General features: G+C 30.9%; 1 long non-coding RNA gene and 1 pseudogene across 1 annotated transcript; both read left to right on the top strand.

Annotated features, from left to right (window-relative positions):
• On the top strand, window positions 1-9,698 carry LOC134699423 (uncharacterized). The gene is made up of 3 exons (XR_010103582.1): window positions 1-84; window positions 3,526-3,730; window positions 9,615-9,698. It is a non-coding gene; the product is annotated as an uncharacterized LOC134699423 (long non-coding RNA).
• Window positions 9,699-13,524: 3,826 nt separating this feature from the next.
• LOC134699540 (uncharacterized) lies at window positions 13,525-21,719 on the top strand (annotated as a pseudogene).
• The last annotated feature ends 609 nt before the right edge of the window (window positions 21,720-22,328 follow it).

Genomic DNA, 22,328 nt, shown 5'->3' with positions numbered 1-22,328 from the left:
CATGTAAATAGCACGTTGGTCTCAAATAAGACATTGATACATTACAACACTTGCCGTCAGTATATGAAAATATTGATTAAGAAGGTATAGAAAAATAATGCACGCACACTATTATCCACCACAGGCCTAAATCGTTAGTCCACAAACAACGAGGGGAGTAAAACCTAGCACTTTGAACACAGCCACCGGCATGGTGTGAATTTGAAAGCTTCGTATTGTAACTATCCATTTCTACCCATAGAAAACTTTTGCCCTTTATTTATCAGATTTAAAAATGAAATATGTTGATATTAATGGTATATTAAAATTATTGGGGAATTCAAACCATTTCTATTGTAAGACTAAGTGAAAAAACTAAATTTATCACGTTTATATCAGGGTGATTGAAATGAGGAAAAAGGGGGGGGGTGGTGTCGGGGCTGATCAGGAGTTCAGGGCCCCCTTTTTGGAAAATATATACAAGCCCCTCTTAGGCAGTCGGTGGGCGTGGTCTTCAGTTGTATTATCTTAAAAGCTTTACACCTGTAATATTCTAAAGTGTAAATCAAGGGAAATAAATGTAAATTATCTTTGCATTGGGGTCTATTAAAGGGTATTTTTGGGGGAAGAAAGAAGGGAGGGTGAGTCCATGGGAGGTAATCCCAACCCCCTCAATTTGAGAATATGCTATTATCTTGTAAACGGTCCAGATCCCCACCCCTAAACCATATATATTCTTGAATGGGACAATAAAACAAATCAAATGAAACGAAAGGGAGGTCCCTTGGGGTTACCCCACCCTGTTCAATTTGAGAATGTGCTATTATCTTGTAAACGATCAAGATCCCCACCCCTAAACCATATATATTCTTGTAGGGGACAATAAAATTAATGAAGTGAAATAAAAGGGAAGTCCCTGGGGATCACCCCACCCCTATACCATATATTCTTATGTGGGACAATAAAACTAATCAAATGTGATTAAAGGGAAGTCCCTGGTGGTTACCCCACCCTGTTCAATTTGAGAATGTGCTATTATCTTGTGAATGATCCAGATCCTCATCCCTAAACCATATATATTCTTGTAGGGGACAATCAAATAAATGAAATAAATAAAAGGGAAGTCCCTAGGGGGTCACCCCACCCCCTCTAGTTTGAAAACTTGTAAACGGTCTATATTTATTTCATTTATTTGATTGTCCCCTACAAGAATATATATAGCCAAAAAAATGTATTTATATTTGGTTTTGAAATTCCAGTTATATACAATTTATTCCAAATCATTGGTAATGTAAAATTCTTTAAATCCAGTAAAGAAAACAACTTTTAACTTGGAATTAGCATCTTTAAAATAGGCACCATGTGATATTTGTGACCTGTACACCATCTACATGGTTTCCACATTTTAACCTACTTAAGTGGGCTAAAATCAATAAAGTACTTCCTTTCAAGACATGCATGGTAAAAGTTTACTTTTCCTTTGACAAGTTTATTGCGTTTCTGATAAGTGTTTGCAGAACATGAATAAAAAAAAATAATTAAAAATTATGACAAAGATGCCAACTTTGTACATTCCAAGTGTAACGGTACATTAACATGTATTTTTTATTAAATTATCTTTATTCACTTAAAATATCCAGTAATATTTACTGCTGAAGCTAAATCAATCCAACGAACATCGGCACCATGATAGGAGACGTAATTTCAATTGAATTTTCCAAGGACCCTTTACATCGTTATTGGGAAACGAAGTGTGTTAAAACGTCGGTCAAATCTGAAATCGATTTTGTCAAGTCATTGGGCATTTATTTTCACACAAGATCGTATGTAACATTATGCACATAGGAAAAATAATAGACCCCCGGCGCAATCTCTTTGAAAATTGTATTTTCCTTTTTTAAACAAGACGAAACAAGCCTACAGATTATGTTTGCTTACATCCCGTTGGAAACAAATACAATGTTTAGACCTAGTATTTCGTATATCCGGCTGTATGGGTGTGATCACATGTTAGTCACATGTTTCACGTATGACCGGAAATGATAAGAACTTAACGACAAAAATAATTTTAATAAATAAATGGACTTCTGTTTCGTGTGAAATGTAACGCATAAAGATAACGTCATTTTCTAACTTAATTATTACGAAGAACAAAACAAGAATGTAAATCATCTCTGATTTACCTGTTTGAACATCTCGCGAGAGTTCGTATTTGCATATTGTTGCAAAGAATTCTTTTACAACAAAGCAGATTAAACCATCTAAAATGTGCCTTACGAAATGGGAAACCAAAATAACGACAGTGTTCTTACACCTGCTACAGAAATACTTATAGTTCTCGGCATTTTCTTCTCACTATTCTTATTGGTCGATGTTCTTTGTTATTTTAAAGCAAAAATTACGAATTTGCCGGTGACGATTATCTATAAATTAGTCAGCGTTATGCACTTCGGACGCGAAAAGTAATGCGAGAAACGACACACAAATACGGTCGTATAATCTTTGAAATTTGTTAATTTCAATTTTTTTTCTAGGGAAGAGTAGCACACACTTGTATGTTGATAAAAATAATGGCATCTTTAGATGTAGTTACAACTTTTCTTACAGTAATTCACACTTTATCACTTTTCTATAGTTATAGGAAACGGAGCCCAATAGCAAATTATGGTCCATATATTCTTGTATGAGACAATAAAACAAATCAAATGAATATGGGATAATCCCCTTTGTCTTGGGTTGGGAACCCCCCTTTTTATAATGTCTGGATCCGCCCGGCATACCATCTAGCTAGCTATAAAGGCTTTATAAATATGAAATAAATCAAACAAGGAAATTAACAGTGCAGGCAACTTTTGAATTTTAAAAAAGCCTTTAATAACAATGTTAAATTTTTTGTGCATTTATTTTTTGCTTATTTTCAATAATGGACAAAATTGCATGATTGAAAATTGTATGATAAGAAAAATCTGCATACATGTTATAGAGACGAAACTGGGAATTTGACAAAGAGAAAACAACCCAACCAAAGAGCAGACAACGGCCAAAGGTCACCTATGGGTCTTCAATGCAATGAGAAAATTTCGGCACTGGTCTTCAGCTCATTAATATGTATCCTAAATGAGACTGAGATACAGCTCTCAGTTGCATTAATAAAAACCTCACAATAAGTTCTGAATATCAGAATTAACAGTATTGCAAGATTCTCTCAAAATGTACACATAGAGCTGAGAAACTGTAAAACTAATCATGCTTATTTAACATTAAAGTCCTTGGAATCAATCTTAATATGCATATTCTTGTACAAAGGAATATAAGTATGCAAAAGACATATATGGTCTTCAAAAATAAGAGTATCAATGCTATTAATTTATGACAAGATCTTAATCAAGCAATAATTTCGGTTTGTTAAAATATTTCGGAGGTTATTATGACCTCCTTTTTTGTGATGATGTTTTTGTTTTTAAGTTGGGATAATTGTTTGTACCAACAAAAATAAAAACACAAAGGTAATCTAGAATTTTGTTTTTATCATTTTTTTATGTTTAGGTTGTCAGCAAGATGAAAAGGACAAATATTGCAGTTCAAAATTCAAAATGTGGATAAGCTGAGGTTCTTGAAAGGTCATACCTTTGCAGATTTTCATATTTTGCATGAATGAAGTTAAAGTTTATATGATGGATGGCAGAGAAAGAAAAAAAAACTTTTCAATTATCCTGCTCCTGAAGGATAAATGTAAAACATCTTGTTTTCGGTAAGTTTTATGCTCCTGTTTTAATAGTGTTAGTGCATTCATCTGTCCAGTCTTTCCTCTAAATTGTATCCTCTTTAAGGTTTTGGTGAGTGTTCACAATGAATTTCAGTAAGTAACTTGTGGATTTACATGTTTATACTCAAAATTTAGTACTAATATTAATGAGATTTTAGCATGACATCCTGGAAAATGCTTGTTAATCATGTTTATGTTCCAGAACATATGAGTATTTGGACTGTACGTGTACAGTCTGCCCAATTTTAAGAAGTTGGTCAAGTTTATTAGAAACAAATGTACAGTACAGATCAACATAACTGAAATCTTTAATAGATTAATACAAAAAGTTTGCAGTTGAAATAAAAACACATGTTTGGTTGAGCTGGTACTAGACACTTTTTTTTACATAAATAAGGCCGTTAGTTTTCTCGTTTGAATTGTTATACATTGTCTTATCGGGGCCTATTATAGCTGACTATGCGGTATGGGCTTTGCTCATTGTTGAAGGCCGTACGGTGACCTATAGTTGTTAATGTCTGTGTCATTTTGGTCTTTTGTGGATAGTTGTCTCATTGGCAATCATACCACATCTTCTTTTTTATACTACAAGTATACTCAAATGGTCTGACTGTATGCATATGGTGGGACTGTAAGTGTATACTTTTATGTTCTGGACCGTAAACGTACGGTCCTAAAACTGATATGATCTGGAACATTTACACATGTCTTAAAATTAATATCAAACACATTGTTTTTTTTTAACTTGGTAATAAGTTATTTGATAGAACTATAATCATGATAATGTTTTGAGATTATCAAAATCAAAAATATCCCATTTTTATACGACCGCAAAATTTGAACCATCTTCATCTGCGTCGTCGTCGTCGTTGTCGTTGTCGTCGTCGTTGTCGTCGTCGTCGTCGTCGTCCGAGTACTTTTAGTTTTCGCACTCTTACTTTAGTAAAAGTGAATAGAAATCTATGAAATTTTAACACAAGGTTTATGACCACAAAAGGAAGGTTGGGATTGATTTTGGGAGTTTTGGTCCCAATATTTTAGGAATTAAGGGCCAAAAAGGGCCCAAATAAGCATTTTCTTGGTTTTCGCACTATAACCTTAGTTTAAGTTAATAGAAATCTATGAAATTTTGACACAAGGTTTATGACTACAAAATAAAGGTTGGGATTGATTTTGGGAGTTTTGGTTTCAACAGTTTAGGAATTAGGGGCCAAAAAAGGGCCCAAATAAGCATTATTCTTGGTTTTCGCACAATAACTTTAGTTTAAGTAAATAGAAATCAATGAAATTTAAACACAATGTTTATGACCACAAAAGGAAGGTTGGTATTGATTTTGGGAGTTGAGGTCCCAACAGTTTAGGAATTAGGGGCCAAAAAGGGACCCAAATAAGCATTTTTCTTGGTTTTCGCACCATAACTTTAGTATAAGTGAATAGAAATCTATGAAATTTAAACACAAGGTTTATGACCATAAAAGGAAGGTTGGTATTGATTTTGGGAGTTTTGGTCCCAACAGTTTAGGAATAAAGGGCCCAAAGGGTCCAAAATTAAACTTTGTTTGATTTCATCAAAAATTGAATAATTGGGGTTCTCTGATATGCCAAATCAAACTGTGTATGTAGATTCTTAATTTTTGGTCCCGTTTTCAAATTGGTCTACATTAAGGTCCAAAGGGTCCAAAATTAAACTTAGTTTGATTTTAACAAAAATTAAATCCTTGGGGTTCTTTGATATGCTGAATCTAAAAATGTACTTAGATTTTTTATTATTGGCCCAGTTTTCAAGTTTTGTGGATAGTTGTCTCATTGGCAATCATACCACATCTTCTTTTTTATACTACAAGTATACTCAAATGGTCTGACTGTATGCATATGGTGGGACTGTAAGTGTATACTTTTATGTTCTGGACCGTAAACGTACGGTCCTAAAACTGATATGATCTGGAACATTTACACATGTCTTAAAATTAATATCAAACACATTGTTTTTTTTTAACTTGGTAATAAGTTATTCGATAGAACTATAATGTTTTGAGATTATCAAAATCAAAAATATCCCATTTTTATACGACCGCAAAATTTGAACCATCTTCATCTGCGTCGTCGTCGTCGTTGTCGTCGTCGTCGTCGTCGTCGTCCGAGTACTTTTAGTTTTCGCACTCTTACTTTAGTAAAAGTGAATAGAAATCTATGAAATTTTAACACAAGGTTTATGACCACAAAAGGAAGGTTGGGATTGATTTTGGGAGTTTTGGTCCCAATATTTTAGGAATTAAGGGCCAAAAAGGGCCCAAATAAGCATTTTCTTGGTTTTCGCACTATAACCTTAGTTTAAGTTAATAGAAATCTATGAAATTTTGACACAAGGTTTATGACTACAAAATAAAGGTTGGGATTGATTTTGGGAGTTTTGGTTTCAACAGTTTAGGAATTAGGGGCCAAAAAAGGGCCCAAATAAGCATTATTCTTGGTTTTCGCACAATAACTTTAGTTTAAGTAAATAGAAATCAATGAAATTTAAACACAATGTTTATGACCACAAAAGGAAGGTTGGTATTGATTTTGGGAGTTGAGGTCCCAACAGTTTAGGAATTTAAGGGCCAAAAAGGGACCCAAATAAGCATTTTTCTTGGTTTTCGCACCATAACTTTAGTATAAGTGAATAGAAATCTATGAAATTTAAACACAAGGTTTATGACCATAAAAGGAAGGTTGGTATTGATTTTGGGAGTTTTGGTCCCAACAGTTTAGGAATAAAGGGCCCAAAGGGTCCAAAATTAAACTTTGTTTGATTTCATCAAAAATTGAATAATTGGGGTTCTCTGATATGCCAAATCAAACTGTGTATGTAGATTCTTAATTTTTGGTCCCGTTTTCAAATTGGTCTACATTAAGGTCCAAAGGGTCCAAAATTAAACTTAGTTTGATTTTAACAAAAATTAAATCCTTGGGGTTCTTTGATATGCTGAATCTAAAAATGTACTTAGATTTTTTATTATTGGCCCAGTTTTCAAGTTTTGTGGATAGTTGTCTCATTGGCAATCATACCACATCTTCTTTTTTATACTACAAGTATACTCAAATGGTCTGACTGTATGCATATGGTGGGACTGTAAGTGTATACTTTTATGTTCTGGACCGTAAACGTACGGTCCTAAAACTGATATGATCTGGAACATTTACACATGTCTTAAAATTAATATCAAACACATTGTTTTTTTTTAACTTGGTAATAAGTTATTCGATAGAACTATAATGTTTTGAGATTATCAAAATCAAAAATATCCCATTTTTATACGACCGCAAAATTTGAACCATCTTCATCTGCGTCGTCGTCGTCGTTGTCGTCGTCGTCGTCGTCGTCCGAGTACTTTTAGTTTTCGCACTCTTACTTTAGTAAAAGTGAATAGAAATCTATGAAATTTTAACACAAGGTTTATGACCACAAAAGGAAGGTTGGGATTGATTTTGGGAGTTTTGGTCCCAATATTTTAGGAATTAAGGGCCAAAAAGGGCCCAAATAAGCATTTTCTTGGTTTTCGCACTATAACCTTAGTTTAAGTTAATAGAAATCTATGAAATTTTGACACAAGGTTTATGACTACAAAATAAAGGTTGGGATTGATTTTGGGAGTTTTGGTTTCAACAGTTTAGGAATTAGGGGCCAAAAAAGGGCCCAAATAAGCATTATTCTTGGTTTTCGCACAATAACTTTAGTTTAAGTAAATAGAAATCAATGAAATTTAAACACAATGTTTATGACCACAAAAGGAAGGTTGGTATTGATTTTGGGAGTTGAGGTCCCAACAGTTTAGGAATTAGGGGCCAAAAAGGGACCCAAATAAGCATTTTTCTTGGTTTTCGCACCATAACTTTAGTATAAGTGAATAGAAATCTATGAAATTTAAACACAAGGTTTATGACCATAAAAGGAAGGTTGGTATTGATTTTGGGAGTTTTGGTCCCAACAGTTTAGGAATAAAGGGCCCAAAGGGTCCAAAATTAAACTTTGTTTGATTTCATCAAAAATTGAATAATTGGGGTTCTCTGATATGCCAAATCAAACTGTGTATGTAGATTCTTAATTTTTGGTCCCGTTTTCAAATTGGTCTACATTAAGGTCCAAAGGGTCCAAAATTAAACTTAGTTTGATTTTAACAAAAATTAAATCCTTGGGGTTCTTTGATATGCTGAATCTAAAAATGTACTTAGATTTTTTATTATTGGCCCAGTTTTCAAGTTGGTCCAAATCGGGGTCCAAAATTAAACTTTGTTTGATTTCATCAAAAATTGAATAATTGGGGTTCTTTGATAAGCCAAATCTAACTGTGTATGTAGATTCTTAATTTTTGGTCCCGTTTTAAATTGGTCTACATTAAAGTCCAAAGGGTCAAAAATTAAACTAAGTTTGATTTTAACAAAAATTGAATTCTTGGGCCTCTTTGATATGCTGAATCTAAACATGTACTTAGATTTTTTATTGTGGGCCCAGTTTTCAAGTTGGTCCAAATCAGGATCCAAAATTATTATATTAAGTATTGTGCAATAGCAAGAAATTTTCAATTGCACAGTATTCAGCAATAGCAAGAAATCTTCAATTGCACAGTATTGTGCAATAGCAAGAAATCTTCAATTGCACAGTATTGTGCAATAGCAAATATTTTCAATTGCACAGTATTGCACAATAGCAAGAAATATCTAATTGCACAATATTGTGCAATAGCTGGATTTCAATTGGAGTTATCTTTCTTTGTCCAGAATAGTAGTTGAATCAACCTAAATCATTGTTTTATACAATATACAATGTATATTCACTTTTACTACCAACTGATAGATTAAAACAATCTTTACCATTCAGTAATAACAAGCACTTTTTTTACATTTTAATATTTTATGATGTATTTAAATTAGTTTAAATGCAAACTTCATTAGAAATTTGAATTGAGATCAGTTTTGAAATAAGGGAAAGGGGGATGTGAAAAAAAATTGGGGGGTTAATTTTTTCATTTCAGATTTCATAAATAAAAAGAAAATTTCTTCAAACACTTTTTTGAGAGGATTAATATTCAACAGCATAGTGAATTGCTCAAGGGCAAAAAATTTTTTTTAAGTTCATTAGACCACATTCATTCTGTGTCAGAAACCTATGCTGTGTCAACTATTTAATCACAATCCAAATTTAGAGCTGAATCCAGCTTGAATGTTGTGTCCATACTTGCCCCAACCGTTCAGGGTTCAACCTCTGCGGTCGTATAAAGCTGCGTCCTGCGGAGCATCTGGTTACATTTGATAAAGAAGAAGATTATTGATGTATGTATAAATGTATATTAAAATGAGACGGCAAGCCAACAACACAAAAAATAAGGATAAAACAATATAATTTTTTGTATCAATGTTATAATTTCCAATATATCCAAAGGTATTTTTTGATTGAAATAAAACACAAGTTGAAATCTGTCAGAACTTTAAAAGCGTAAAGAAATATTGTTTCTGTTGTCTGCATTTTGTATAATATATTGCAAATTCTTGTGAATAATGGAATGTTATTATAGTTGCCTAAAGTTTTATCATTGATCTTTATATTTATATTATATATATAACTTGGGAAAATACCCAAATGTTATAAAGAAGAATAAATTAATTGATTGTTATATAATATAAGAATAGGTAGATGTGGTATATTGCTAATTTGACAACTCTCCATCAGAGACCAAAGGATGTACATGATGTAGGAGGTTAGCAACTGATGACACTGGACAACCTTTAACATTCAGTTAAATCCATACTGCATAGCTATTTTTACTGAAAATCATATTATTGCTACATGTATGCAAACAATTTTGTATAATACATAACTTCTCTTTTTCAGAAGGATTGAAATTCATCACCTAGAATAAATGGAGAAAACATATAGATACAAGACCAGAATAAATTCAAAGACAAAAGTTGGATCTGACAGTTATTATTTTCATCACTCAGTCAATGATTTGAAGTTCTTTTAAATACCAAAAGATATTGAAACCACAATAATGTCAAAGTTCTGTGCTGAATGACCAAAAAGTGGACTATATAGATACCATCAAACAATGCTGGATGATAAGAAACTATTAATGTTTTGTGTGGAGGGATATTGTGAAAAAAATAGATTTACTTAAATAGCTATTAGTATGTTAACCCTAAAAATAGAGCTTTTCATTGATTTCAAATGGTAAATAATTGTGTTTCAAGAAAGTATTCTATAATTCATGAATAAACATATATTGATACTTACATTATCTGCTTTGTTGTTTAAAAGTTTAGTTTTGAACAGTTATAGAACAATATGTTGAATTTACATTTCCAAAGAAAAAAAGATATTCAATTAAAAAGATTCATCTTATAACAATTTACTACCAAATAGAATACATTGTAACATACACATTACTGTATATTTATATCTATATATTTAAAACTTGAATCCCATAGGATTTTAATTTGTCCCATAGGATATTAAAAATCCCATGGGATAATTACAGTCCCATGGGATTTTTTTTGTCCCATGGGACAACAAATATCCCATGGGACTACAATTATCCCATGGGACAAAAAAAAATCCCATGGGATTTAACCAAAATCCCATGGGATAATGGTCAATCCCATGGGATTTTGCCCTGTCCCATGGGATATTGAAAATCCCATGTTTTTGTAAATCAAATAGCAAAATAAATATAATAGTAACAGTAGAAAACCAATGAAATTATTGAATCCCATGTAATTCCGCACATTTTGGTTATATTCATGACATTGTAGCTCTTGTTTGAGGTGGCGGCGGATTTGCAAATGAGTGTTTTGCAAATTTAAAGTGTCCAGTGTTTTAGATATATTTGCTAAAGGAAATACTTCTAATAGTTTAAACTGTCGAACTTTATTTATATCGCCAAGGAAAAACTTCACATCAAATACTTACATGTATATATCACAAGTTACATAACATTATAGACCTTTTATTATATCTTTTTTATACCAAAAGCTTTACACAATATTTAGTTATTTTCTAATATTACATGGACGATTCATTTAGTTTTATTTGAAATATTAAAATTAATTTCTTTAAATATTTTGACCTTAATTTACCTTTATTGTACTTGTAAAAAAAATTTGTACAAATTATAATTAATTTTGTTCACAGCATATATTAAGCTTTCCTGTCAAATTCCTTTTCCTCAAGGAAAAAATATTTAACAGCTTCGTATTCGGAAAACCTTAAGAATAATACAGCAACCAAAAGGCAAAAAATACACAAAGCTACAACATATGGAAGTTTTTAACGACCTTGGCTGGCTATAAAGCCCTTGCACGGTCGGGAACACGAAGGTAAACAAAAGATTCTACAATCTCCGTACAGCGCTCGTTTCCTTTCCGTATACTTAGTACACTACAATACAATGACCTCTGCCGTACGTTGTTTTTAGCCCCGCCTCTTTATGCAAAGTAATGCACTACTTTCCAAGTCTCTAAAAAAATATAATTACTAAAAAAAAATAATAAGCTTCAAAACTTTTAAATAAAGATAAAGTTATAATTAAAAGTATTTTTATCAATTAAAAATTATAATAAAGATACATGGTAATACGCATAAAGAAGTTGTATGTGTGCTTTGAGAGTAAGGCACGTTGTCGTCTGCAATCATCCATGAAAATGTAAACAGAAAACATAAGTATCATGAAAATCTGTTCGGCCTGTAAAGGAGTGAAGGCATGGAGATATATAAACATATCTGGAGATGAAGAAGTGTTTTACAAAAAATTCTGTTCCTTATTTTGTGTTGATCAAGTCCAAGAGAATGTCATGCTTTGCTACAATTGTAGATCATTTATGACAAGGGTCAACACTTTTGTAGCAAAGCTAAGGTACAAATGTAATGATGTACGCGAGAAAAAAATACAGAGAAAATTATGAGACAATCTCCTTCAAAATCAAAATTAAATTGCAACACAAAATAGCATCCTCAGGTCACAGTTGTGGCCTACTAATTTTACTCTCAAAGAGTCTTGTACTGACAATAACAGTAACAAAGGTACAAATATCAAAACACACAAAACCCAAATGATATATATATGTAGATCCATTTTGTTACATCTTGTGATCAATTTTATTTGGCAATCGCCAATGGCAGTCAGCAGGGTTAATGAACATCAGTTGTTCGATGTTAGTCAAATGTGTTTTGTTTAAATATACTTCTTCACTTTTTTGGTCTTTTGGAAAATGTTGTTTGTGCTGTATTTAGACCCTTCTACAACGAAATTTGTTTTACATGCACACGTATAAAAATATCGGTTTTTATCCAACGAAATCATATGTTTGAACGTTGTTTTCAATTTAGACTGTATATTATATATATATATGAACAGTAAAATGAAATTATATCATATTCATGATATTTTGGGACAGATACCTTAAAAATGTATTGTGATTAACTGAACTTTCGAAATATCAAAGCTATCCCCTTTCATTTGTAAGATTTATAATGTTTTGAATTTTATTTTATCAGGGTGGGGGCAACCACAAAATCAGGAACTATTCATCAAATTAGTAACAATCTCTCATTTGAGTTATTATTTAATAGTGCTATAAAAGTAAATTTTCTTCCTATGAGTCTTTTCACTTAAAATGGCACAAATGTCCAAAAAAAGAAACACATTTAACTGCTTCTAAAGAACTTATAATATTTCTATATAATAAATATTAGAAATTTAAAAGCTATTTGCCTTGAAAATTGCCATGTTTTAAATGTGTTCATAGGCTTGTATCTTCTCAGTATATTGAGATAGGTCTATTGACTCTATTCATCTTATAAAAAATTGCTTCATTTCTTTTTATGTCAGAATTAGTGTCATGTGTGTCATATTAAGATAAAAGAACAATATTTTTTTTAGCTAGTTACCAATGATAACTCAAATGAGGGATTGTTACTTATTTGGGGAACAGTTCCCTATTTTGCCAGTTTTCCCACCCTGATTAACTCACCAACAGTACCTTAAAAGGAGTGAGGTTGTGTATTAGTTAATCCCCATTAAAATTTGACAAATTGTCACCAACTTGTTAATTAAAAACAATAAAAATCAGATATGACAGGGTGTATTTTTAAATGCCCTTTCATATTAGTCCCAGAGTTTCAGCTAGCTTTCTTATTCAGGTACTATATAAAGCATTATTTAATCAATTCAATTTAATTCAAAGTAACACTTTATACTATTAGCATGTGACACAACATAACAAATTAAAAAAAATATATATAATATGTGCGATAATTTTGCCTGTATTTTCAATTTCAAATTTAAATTCTTTGGTCGTCCCACATGAAGATGTTTTAATGTCAGTATTGAGCTTTAAATTCTATAAACAGATTGAAATTTACGGTAATTTATTTAGAGAGTAGATAATTTAATTGATCTATTGAATACATGAAGAGAATTATGCCCTTCTTTAATCACAGTTCTTTATCCATATGAAATATATACATGTATGTATGTAATATGTTGGTTTTTTTTACTTTATGTCTTAATATAGATCTCCAGCATCTTTACATGAAGCCCTAGACAATGGGGATGGTATACAATGCAAAAGAACTGACAGTGTGTAAGTATTAATTATTCTGATACATGCATTTATCTCTAGTTGATCATTTAATTGATCTATTGAATACACGAAGAAAGATGCCCTTCTTTAATCATAGTTCTTTACCTGTTTAAAATATATATATGTATGTACAAATGTAGTATGTTCTTTCTTTTAACTTTATGTCTAAATATAGATCTCCAGCATCTTTACATGAAGTCCAAGACAATGGGGATGGTATACAATGCAAAAGAACTGACGGTGTGTAAGTATAAAATATTCAGATACATGCATTTATCTCTAAATGATTTATAATCATATACACTTTGAAATTTTCCTATAAGTAAATATAAGAAGATGTGGTATGAGGTCTGATGTGATAACTTTCAATGCAAGTTACAATTTGTAAAAGTTGACTATTATAGGTCAAAATATTATTATACTCAAGCCTAGAAATTATACTGTTAGAATTTGAAAGTTGCAATTAATTTCTTTGGCATATAAAAACCAATATGTTTCAGTATGGTAAAAAAAATATGTTTTTCGTCAGGTATGCCCACCTACTTTATATCAAGATCATTTACAGGCATTATTGGGATTTTTGTTTGCCAAAAAAAAAAATGGACCATATAATATTATGTTCCAGTCATATATAGAGTTAAATATATAATAGTAGGAATTTTGGAATGTTGACTTCTATTTTATATGTATTCATTCTAACTTTTCATGAAATAACCTTTCCATTTTAAAAGAACACTTGACCTTATATCTAATTTGTACATTACAGTGACCATGCATATTGCACTAGTACTTGCAATTCATTTAATGAACAAGTGCCTGATATCGAAACTGCTCTGGATAGTGATGATGATTTTGATTCAGAAGATGACATAGATAATGGTGTAAAAAGTGTGCTTGATGCTGTCAAAGGGGTCAACTTGACACCATCTTCAAGATATGACTTTCAGTCAATTTTGAAATCTTTGACTATTGATGAGCTCCCTAAAATTAACATATTTCTAGAAATACTCAAAGAGATGAAAGAACGGTATTTATGCATAGGCAATGAAAATAATTTAAAAACCATGTACATTAAGCTTTCTTCATATACTTTGTATATTATAGCCCACAAGAAAAATGAAATAAAAAAGATTGAAAATAAACTAAATTATAGCAAATGGGCAAACAGTATGTAAAAGATCTAATTTGAGTTTGATAGAGTTATTGCCCTTGAAAATAATTTTTTTTCTCCAAAATTTCCAATTTAACATGGTATTTAAGGGACATCAGAATATTTTAACGTGTATTAAAAAGTTAAAGATTATATGCTTCAATGTTTTATAAAAATATTACAGTTATGATTTGCGTGATGATTTATATATTTCAGATTTTGATTCTCAGTTGTATTTTTATTTACTTTAGATGTCCAGATCTACTATATGAAATGATGAATGTTTCGGTAAAGAATCCTTCTGTGGTAAAAATCAGAAATATAACTAGTGTGGTATTGGCATACAGTGCATTAATGTTTTCTAGAAACAACAAAAACTCAGCGTTCCAAAGATGTACCACCTTGATGGCTGTTGCTGGTAATGCAAGTGATGAGGTATCATATTATTCCCCTTTATGTTTATATGTAACATGTATACTAATGAGTTAATTTATTTGACCAGGAGCAATGTGACAAATCATCGAAAACCCTCTCAGAATTTTGCCATCCTGCTGTGCCTGCAATATTTTCTTATAATCAACTAGTGATTTCTGATTCAATCAATAAATAAAAGTGCTTAATTTTTTTTTATTAACACAGTGAAATTGTAGTTGATAAAAATTAGGGTATATGTACTGAACAAAGTTTTATATTTTTATATTAGTTCATTAGAAGATTAAACCAGATGGGGATATCATTGTCTTGTACAAGTAAGTTGCGTATCTTGGAAAAAGCTGGAGAAACATCAAAAAACCTGTTGGTAGAAAAATTAAAGACAAACCCCAGAATGAAGATAACAGGTGATAATTTAGATATGTATATAAAGACAAATCACCAAAGGCAAGACAATGATAATAAGGACATTCACTGGTTTGCGTCGAATGCCTTTCTGTCACGCCTTGATTACACAGGCCTGTCCTTGGAAAAACCAAATGTGAGATCATATTGACTTTTTTACATTCAATAAAATAATTATTGTTATGCAATGCAATCAGTGACAAAACTCTTGAGTTGAATAAGAGTTTGTGTTTTTACTTTTGTATTATAAAGCATGACGTTCATTACTTTCATTATTCTTTAAAAAGGTTGAATTAAAGGCCGCTTTTAGAGAAATCCATTGACCTCACATGTAGGTCAAAATTTGTGTATTTTAAATACTCTTTCACTTGAGTTTTGGGGTATTTTATTAATTTAGATCTCAAATGCTAATTGTTAACTTTAAAACATTTTGGGGGCAAAATCCTTTACAGCAGTTGAAATGAAACAGGTTTTTTAAATCACAAATATAAAGTATGTTTCTGTAAATAGATATATATTTTGTAATACATGTTTAAATTAAGCACGTTATTCTTTTTTATTTTTATTTAAAGTTTGTTCTTTGTTTGCATGATTGTTTTAAGTCTTTGTAGTACAAGTGAGTACACTAACGTTTAAGTTGGGAATGTCAGTTCAAGCCTGACCAAAGTCAAGAATTTTCATGCAGACATAAAATATAACTTCAAGACCAAAACAAAAAGATAATTTCTTAATAACTTCTTTAGAAATATGTTGATGAGGTACATATATCATGTTAAAATAAAAACAGAGATTAACTAGAAATCAAAATGCAATTGAAAATGATTCACATTGGAAATTACACTTTTGCTGTTAAAAACATGTAAAGATATATTAGTGGCCTTTAGGTTTTTTTACTCCTCGTTGGTCAGGTTGCTGTCTCTTTGACACATTCCCCGTTTCGATTTTAAATTTCATAATTTCATATTGACTTCCATATGTAGTTTTACCTTATCTCGGCCCGTTACAGTAACACTTATCTTATTTTTATGCAATTTAGAAAAAAATTCGAAACTAAGCAATATTTTTTATAAATATGTTTTTAGTTATCTATACTTTTGTATATTTATATCATGATTTTCAATTAAGATGAATGCCATATATACTTGTTAAGTTGTTATATTGTAGCTCAATTTATGTTCGTGTTGAATTTAGGTTCCACTGGGTGACATAAGTCCAGAATTCTTCATACCTAACAATGCTGAAAAAAGTAAACTGAGAGATGTGAAGAAAGTACTTATTGGAAGAATGATAGTTGACAAAAAAGATTTTGATTGGTTAGAAAAGAAACTTCCAACACACATACCCCACAGGTATTGATACTCACTCAGCCCGCAAGCTAGTTTTATTGTAATCACTGTATTTGTCGGTCATTTCCCTTACCTCTTGAAATCTGCTAGTTGATTGCATTTTATCTTAATGTCATCAAAATAGGCCATAGATAGGCCATTTTATATATGAAGACAATAACAATCGAAACCAAGGAGTCAACATTTTGCATTTTAGGGGACAGCTGTATTGTGTTTACAGCTTTTCAAACGAAATCCTGTTATTAACTGTCATAAATTGAACTGAATCATATACAAATAGCACAAGAATGTGTATATTTATTCCATATGTCTGCATAATATTAATAATGCTTATTCTCAGATACAGTGAATATATGTCAAAGAAGCAGGAAGTGTTCAGTCTTCCAATTATTTTCAAGAACGAGAGTAAGAATGAAGATTGCCTGGACATCATGGATGCATACGAGAGACAGCTGACAGAAATTTTCACTCTTGCTCATGGTATATTAAAAACTCAATTTTACAATTGCTTAAGAATGCTCCAAAATCTAATTGTTTATGCTTCGTATTTCAAAAAATCATTTTTCAAGATTCTATCAAAATAGAATGGATGATTTACTAGTATTGTGACATCCTCGTTACAGATAGACACCAAGTATTTGGTGTTTTCTGTGTTATAAAAATGTTAGAAGAACTCGCCACAAGAGTGGAAATGAAATGGAAATTAACAACAATAGATCATTGCAAGGCCTTCCAAAATCAAGATAATGATTTAAAGCTATATCGCATAGTGAGCCATAAAAGACCCAATTATTACAAAAAAGAAACAATTCAAACAAGAAAATGATGGCCTGATGTTTTTCCTTGATGTACTGATGTCCGTCTTGGTGTGTCTTTCTATTGAACTTTGTGTTTCTGTCTTACAGCTGATTTTACCATTTAGAAATACATTTCATTTTTTTTTCTTTTTACTCCACCAAAATGCAAGATATTTGGCAAATCATTTCAATTAGCATGTGGCAACACAAAAATTTCAAATTAAGGTGGTGATAATTTTTTTATTGGTTTATATGTATTATACAGTGGTAATATCAGAAATTAACGTAGTAAATCATAATACATAACATACAATCAATGTTGTAGGAAATACTGATATGTTACAAAAACATGGAGCTGTCCTGGGTGGTGACCAGCTAACAAGGGAAAGGCTACAGAATGTAAAAAACATTAACACCTGAGGGAAGATTTGAACACCTGAATCCAATAGTAATTGAACATTGGCATGTCAAGCAGGATTTGTTATCTGTAAGACATTTAGTCAGAACTAGAAAACTACACAAACTTGTTCTAAAATAAGGGTTTTAAGAAAGCTATTGAAATACATGTAGTATAAAAATGGAAATACAGTATTTAATTTGAAATTTCATACAATGATTACAGTTTTTTTTTGTTAAGACAATGAAATACTAATAAAGATGAAATACAACACGATAGAACACTGAATAGTTAATGCATGCACATGGAAGAAAGTAAATATGGGAGACAATCACTAAGTATATAAGATTATTCCCCTTTGAACAGTATCTAATAATCTTTGAAAATATATGGTGATCAGAGTTTGATAAACAAAAAAGTAGCTCAAACTGGTTTAATATAAGGGTAGTTTTCTCCCATGTACATACAGCAACCAATTACTAAAAAGTCTGAATATTTGTGTATATAGTATATAAATTGCATGAATTAGATAAGCACCTTTACAAATTTGACTGCAGTTTTACACATATAGTTCGGCATTATAATATATACATGAAATATGCTTACATTGTGCAATACACATGAATATTGAAATACAAAGTCAAGATTATAACTAGGTTCAAAATATGAAGCACAAATACAAAAAAACTCTATAAATTCAAACTATGTTACTGTATATTTCTTTTAGTTATTGTTCATGTGGAAAAATTTATAAAAATACAGAACTTACTTTCTTTTTTTTGGTGTTAATACATGTATCAATAATCAAGTCAGAACATAGAAATGAACTTGATTGATTGAACGACATTGTTTATACTGTTCAATTTGCCACATTAACACTGCTATACAGTAAAAAAATCTGCTACTGAAACCTTTTTGAACAAGCAATGAATTTATATATCCTAATATGCAAACCATTAATATTAATATTGCTTTGAATTTTTAATTTTTATTATATGAGAGAACCTTAGGCTTAGTGACTGTTCTTCAGTGTATGCTATTTATGATTGTCTGTTAGGTGTTCATGAAAATATATAGGACAAAAAGGTTAAGCAAATCCATTTTGGAGTTAAAGACCTACATCAAACTTGTGCAAAGCTCACCATCAGGTTCTTAAAATGAACAATTTTTTTTATCTTTTGTAATAACTTATGACAAAATCTATTTACACAGAAAGCATACAAGGCATTGTATACAGCAGAATCATTATGTACACCAGGCACTCTCTTTCATGCCAAAACAATTCTAAGGAGACAAGATGTCACAGGCAATGTGAAGAGCAATTACAAAGCCCATGAAGATTTGTTCCTCTTGATGGTGAAGGCTCTCCTGCATGTTGCAGCTGACCAAATACAGGTACAAGACAGTGAAGACAGAGATTATATACTCAGCCAGTTATATAGCAAAGTACATGGTAGGCATCACTCATGTGTTTATGGTTAGGGGGGCTCACGAGTATAAATCTTTTTTTCGAATATAGAATTTTTTATTTTTTTTCTTATTATGAACTTCATCATATACTTAATAGAAAAATAAAATAAAACAAGAATGTGTCCATAGTACACGGATACCCCACTTGCACTATCATTTTCTATGTTCAGGGGACCATGAAATTGGGGTCAAAATTCTAATTTGGCATTAAATTTAGAAAGATCATATCAAAGTGAATATGTGTCCTAAGAACTTCATCAAAAACTACCTTGACCAAAAACTTTAACCTGAAGTGGGACGAAAGGATGGACGGACAGATGAAAAGACAGACGAACAGACAAATGGACGCACAGACCAGAAAACATAATGCCCCTCTACTATTGTAAGTGGGGCATAAAAATTAGGTCACCTTTCATTTAAGCTCATAAACTACCTTTGAAAGAAGCATGCTCTTTTGTTAACGTACCTTTTTTATGTTTAACTATTAGTAGAAATAGAGATGATATCAAAATAAAAAAAGAATTAAATTACAGAAATCGCTTAAATTTTACAATTTTTTTCATTTCAGTACACCTTAGTTGAAGAAAAAAAATATTTAGGTCACACATAAGTTTAAAAAGATATTTCAATTTTAATGCAAAAACAATGCAATTCTGCACCAAAAGAAGATAATGTGCAGCTTTTTTCAATGATAAAAACATTTTAAAAGTAACCTTGGACCAAAAAAAATCGATTTCTTCAGTTGATATTTTGTACCATATCATAATGTAACAACTTATCATGTAGTAAAAGAATTTGTAATAAAAGAACAAAATGTTATAATTTTTGATGAAATTTTTTTTTCCCTTGAGTCTCCTTTTAAGTATCCAGTAAACGAATTTGTTTTTAAAGATCTGGTTTTCATCATCTATATAGTTTCATATATAGATATACAAAAATACTCTTAACTCTATTATAAGCAGCAAATTGAGACAAAACAGCAATATTGCACTTTTATGACATGTCATTTAATTGATGATTTTTACTAATGCTGACGCTTTGTTGTTCATTTGAAGGTGAAGAACATGATGCACAAGACCAGGTGATGAACTATTTCATCAATGTTATTGAATGGGGACTCCTTATCATTAACATGAATGACACTGCCAAAGAGGGAGATTTTGAGAGGCTGGAAGTTAACTGCAAGGCAGGCATTGGTTTCCTTCTCGGTCATTCAGTATTCAGTAAATACTTTGGGGAACTGGTCAACTACCTTTTGCTGACTAAGCACCTTCTGTCACCAGAAATGTCTCTGAGAGCCTTAGAGGGTGCTTTTATAAATACCAAAGGTGGACCAGGGAAGAACAAAGAGGCAGACCTGGTCCAAGAGCACTGCATCAGAAACAAGAAAGATTTGATAAGAAGTCTAGGTATGATCACACAGCTAGCATTTACTGTTTACAGCGAAATTTACAGTAAACATATTTAGCTCAAGTAATCAAATTGCTTTTTACATTTCAAAAAAAAATATTAACTGTTTTGCAACAGGGAATAGTATATTAGCAATTGCTAGCATCAAAGAATTTAAGACCAAAAACCATTTTTCAATATAAAGTAGTAATAGTAGAGCCTTATCTTGTACAAAAAAAAAAGAAAAAACAGTTAAATCAGCATTTTAAAAGGACAATAATTATGATGGAAATATAATTTTTGGTCTATATACATTGTGCTATCTACATATACTGTTAATTCAGAAATTATTGCTTGCATTTATTATTGCGATTTTGTCATCTTAGACTTAAATGGGATTTTAATTTTTACGATTTTTATCTGTTTAATTCTTATAAAATATTTTAAAATGCAAGTTCAAATTTATTGTGTTTACAACTCTGTCGCATTTTTTGCAAACATAAAAACCTCACAATAATTTCTGAATTTACAGTATTCTTTTTATTGCATTCATAAGCATTATCAATATCCACATACAATTAATCATCTTGTCTTTGTTTTATTAAAGGGGCCAATAAAACAGAAAAAGCTGTTATGAGAGCATGTGGTGCTGCCGATACTTGTGTTGGAGTTGGAAGAACAGTTGATGGATGTCTTGGATTACCAAAACTGTCTGTTAATCATACTAAAAAGTCTTCTGTGAAAGATCTTGAGATTCTTGTTAAGTGTTTGAAAACTGTAGATCCTTTTACATATCACAAAGGTAGAAATTTGAAGTCCTTTTGTAACATTAGAAAACACCCTGATAGGATAATAAATATGGAAGAAATGTTAAATTTAATTAGGAAGAAAGTTAGAAAATTCTTCATTGATCATTCATAAGGAACTGTAGATCAGTAGATATTAATCTGTATCGCCTCAAGTTTTAATAAAAAAAAATTTTTACAAAAAATGAAATTTGAAATATTAATCTAACAAACTATTTCAAATCATAATTTATGACTTGAAGAAAATATGTCATTTATCCTTTTTATATGATATTTTGCTCTTCTTGATGAAAAGCTCAAAGTTCTGTGATAATTTGTGATATTATTATAACTGTGATTCCTTTTATATAAGTGTGTGAGTGTGATACAAATAATTTCAATTTCTAGTTTTTATAACATTGTGAATTATTTTTTATGTAATTTTCATCTATATCTTAAAATTTTTAAGGTAGTTTTAGACCATGTATATAGCTGACAATGTAAACAGGCGAAGAATAAAAAAACAAGAAGAAGGATGGGGGTTTACTCTTTTTATTATCATTCTTTTAAAATTATGAATTCAAAATGTTCAAATTTATCAACAAAAGAAACAATTTGGGTAAGAGTCTTTATTATGACAGAAGTATTTGAAATTGGCAAAGTTAATGTTAAATTTTTTATCAAAGCAGTCTTATTTAGTGGCTTACCATTTTATTTTTTGGTTGGTGGTGAAGGCAAATTGATTATCTCTCTTCTTTAAAAAAAAATTGTATTTCACTTCTTAATAAAAGGTG

Source organism: Mytilus trossulus, unplaced genomic scaffold, assembly GCF_036588685.1.
Source record: "Mytilus trossulus isolate FHL-02 unplaced genomic scaffold, PNRI_Mtr1.1.1.hap1 h1tg000070l__unscaffolded, whole genome shotgun sequence".
In the NCBI taxonomy this organism is placed as follows: Eukaryota; Metazoa; Mollusca; class Bivalvia; order Mytilida; family Mytilidae; genus Mytilus; species Mytilus trossulus.
This window is presented reverse-complemented; position numbering and strand designations above follow the sequence as displayed.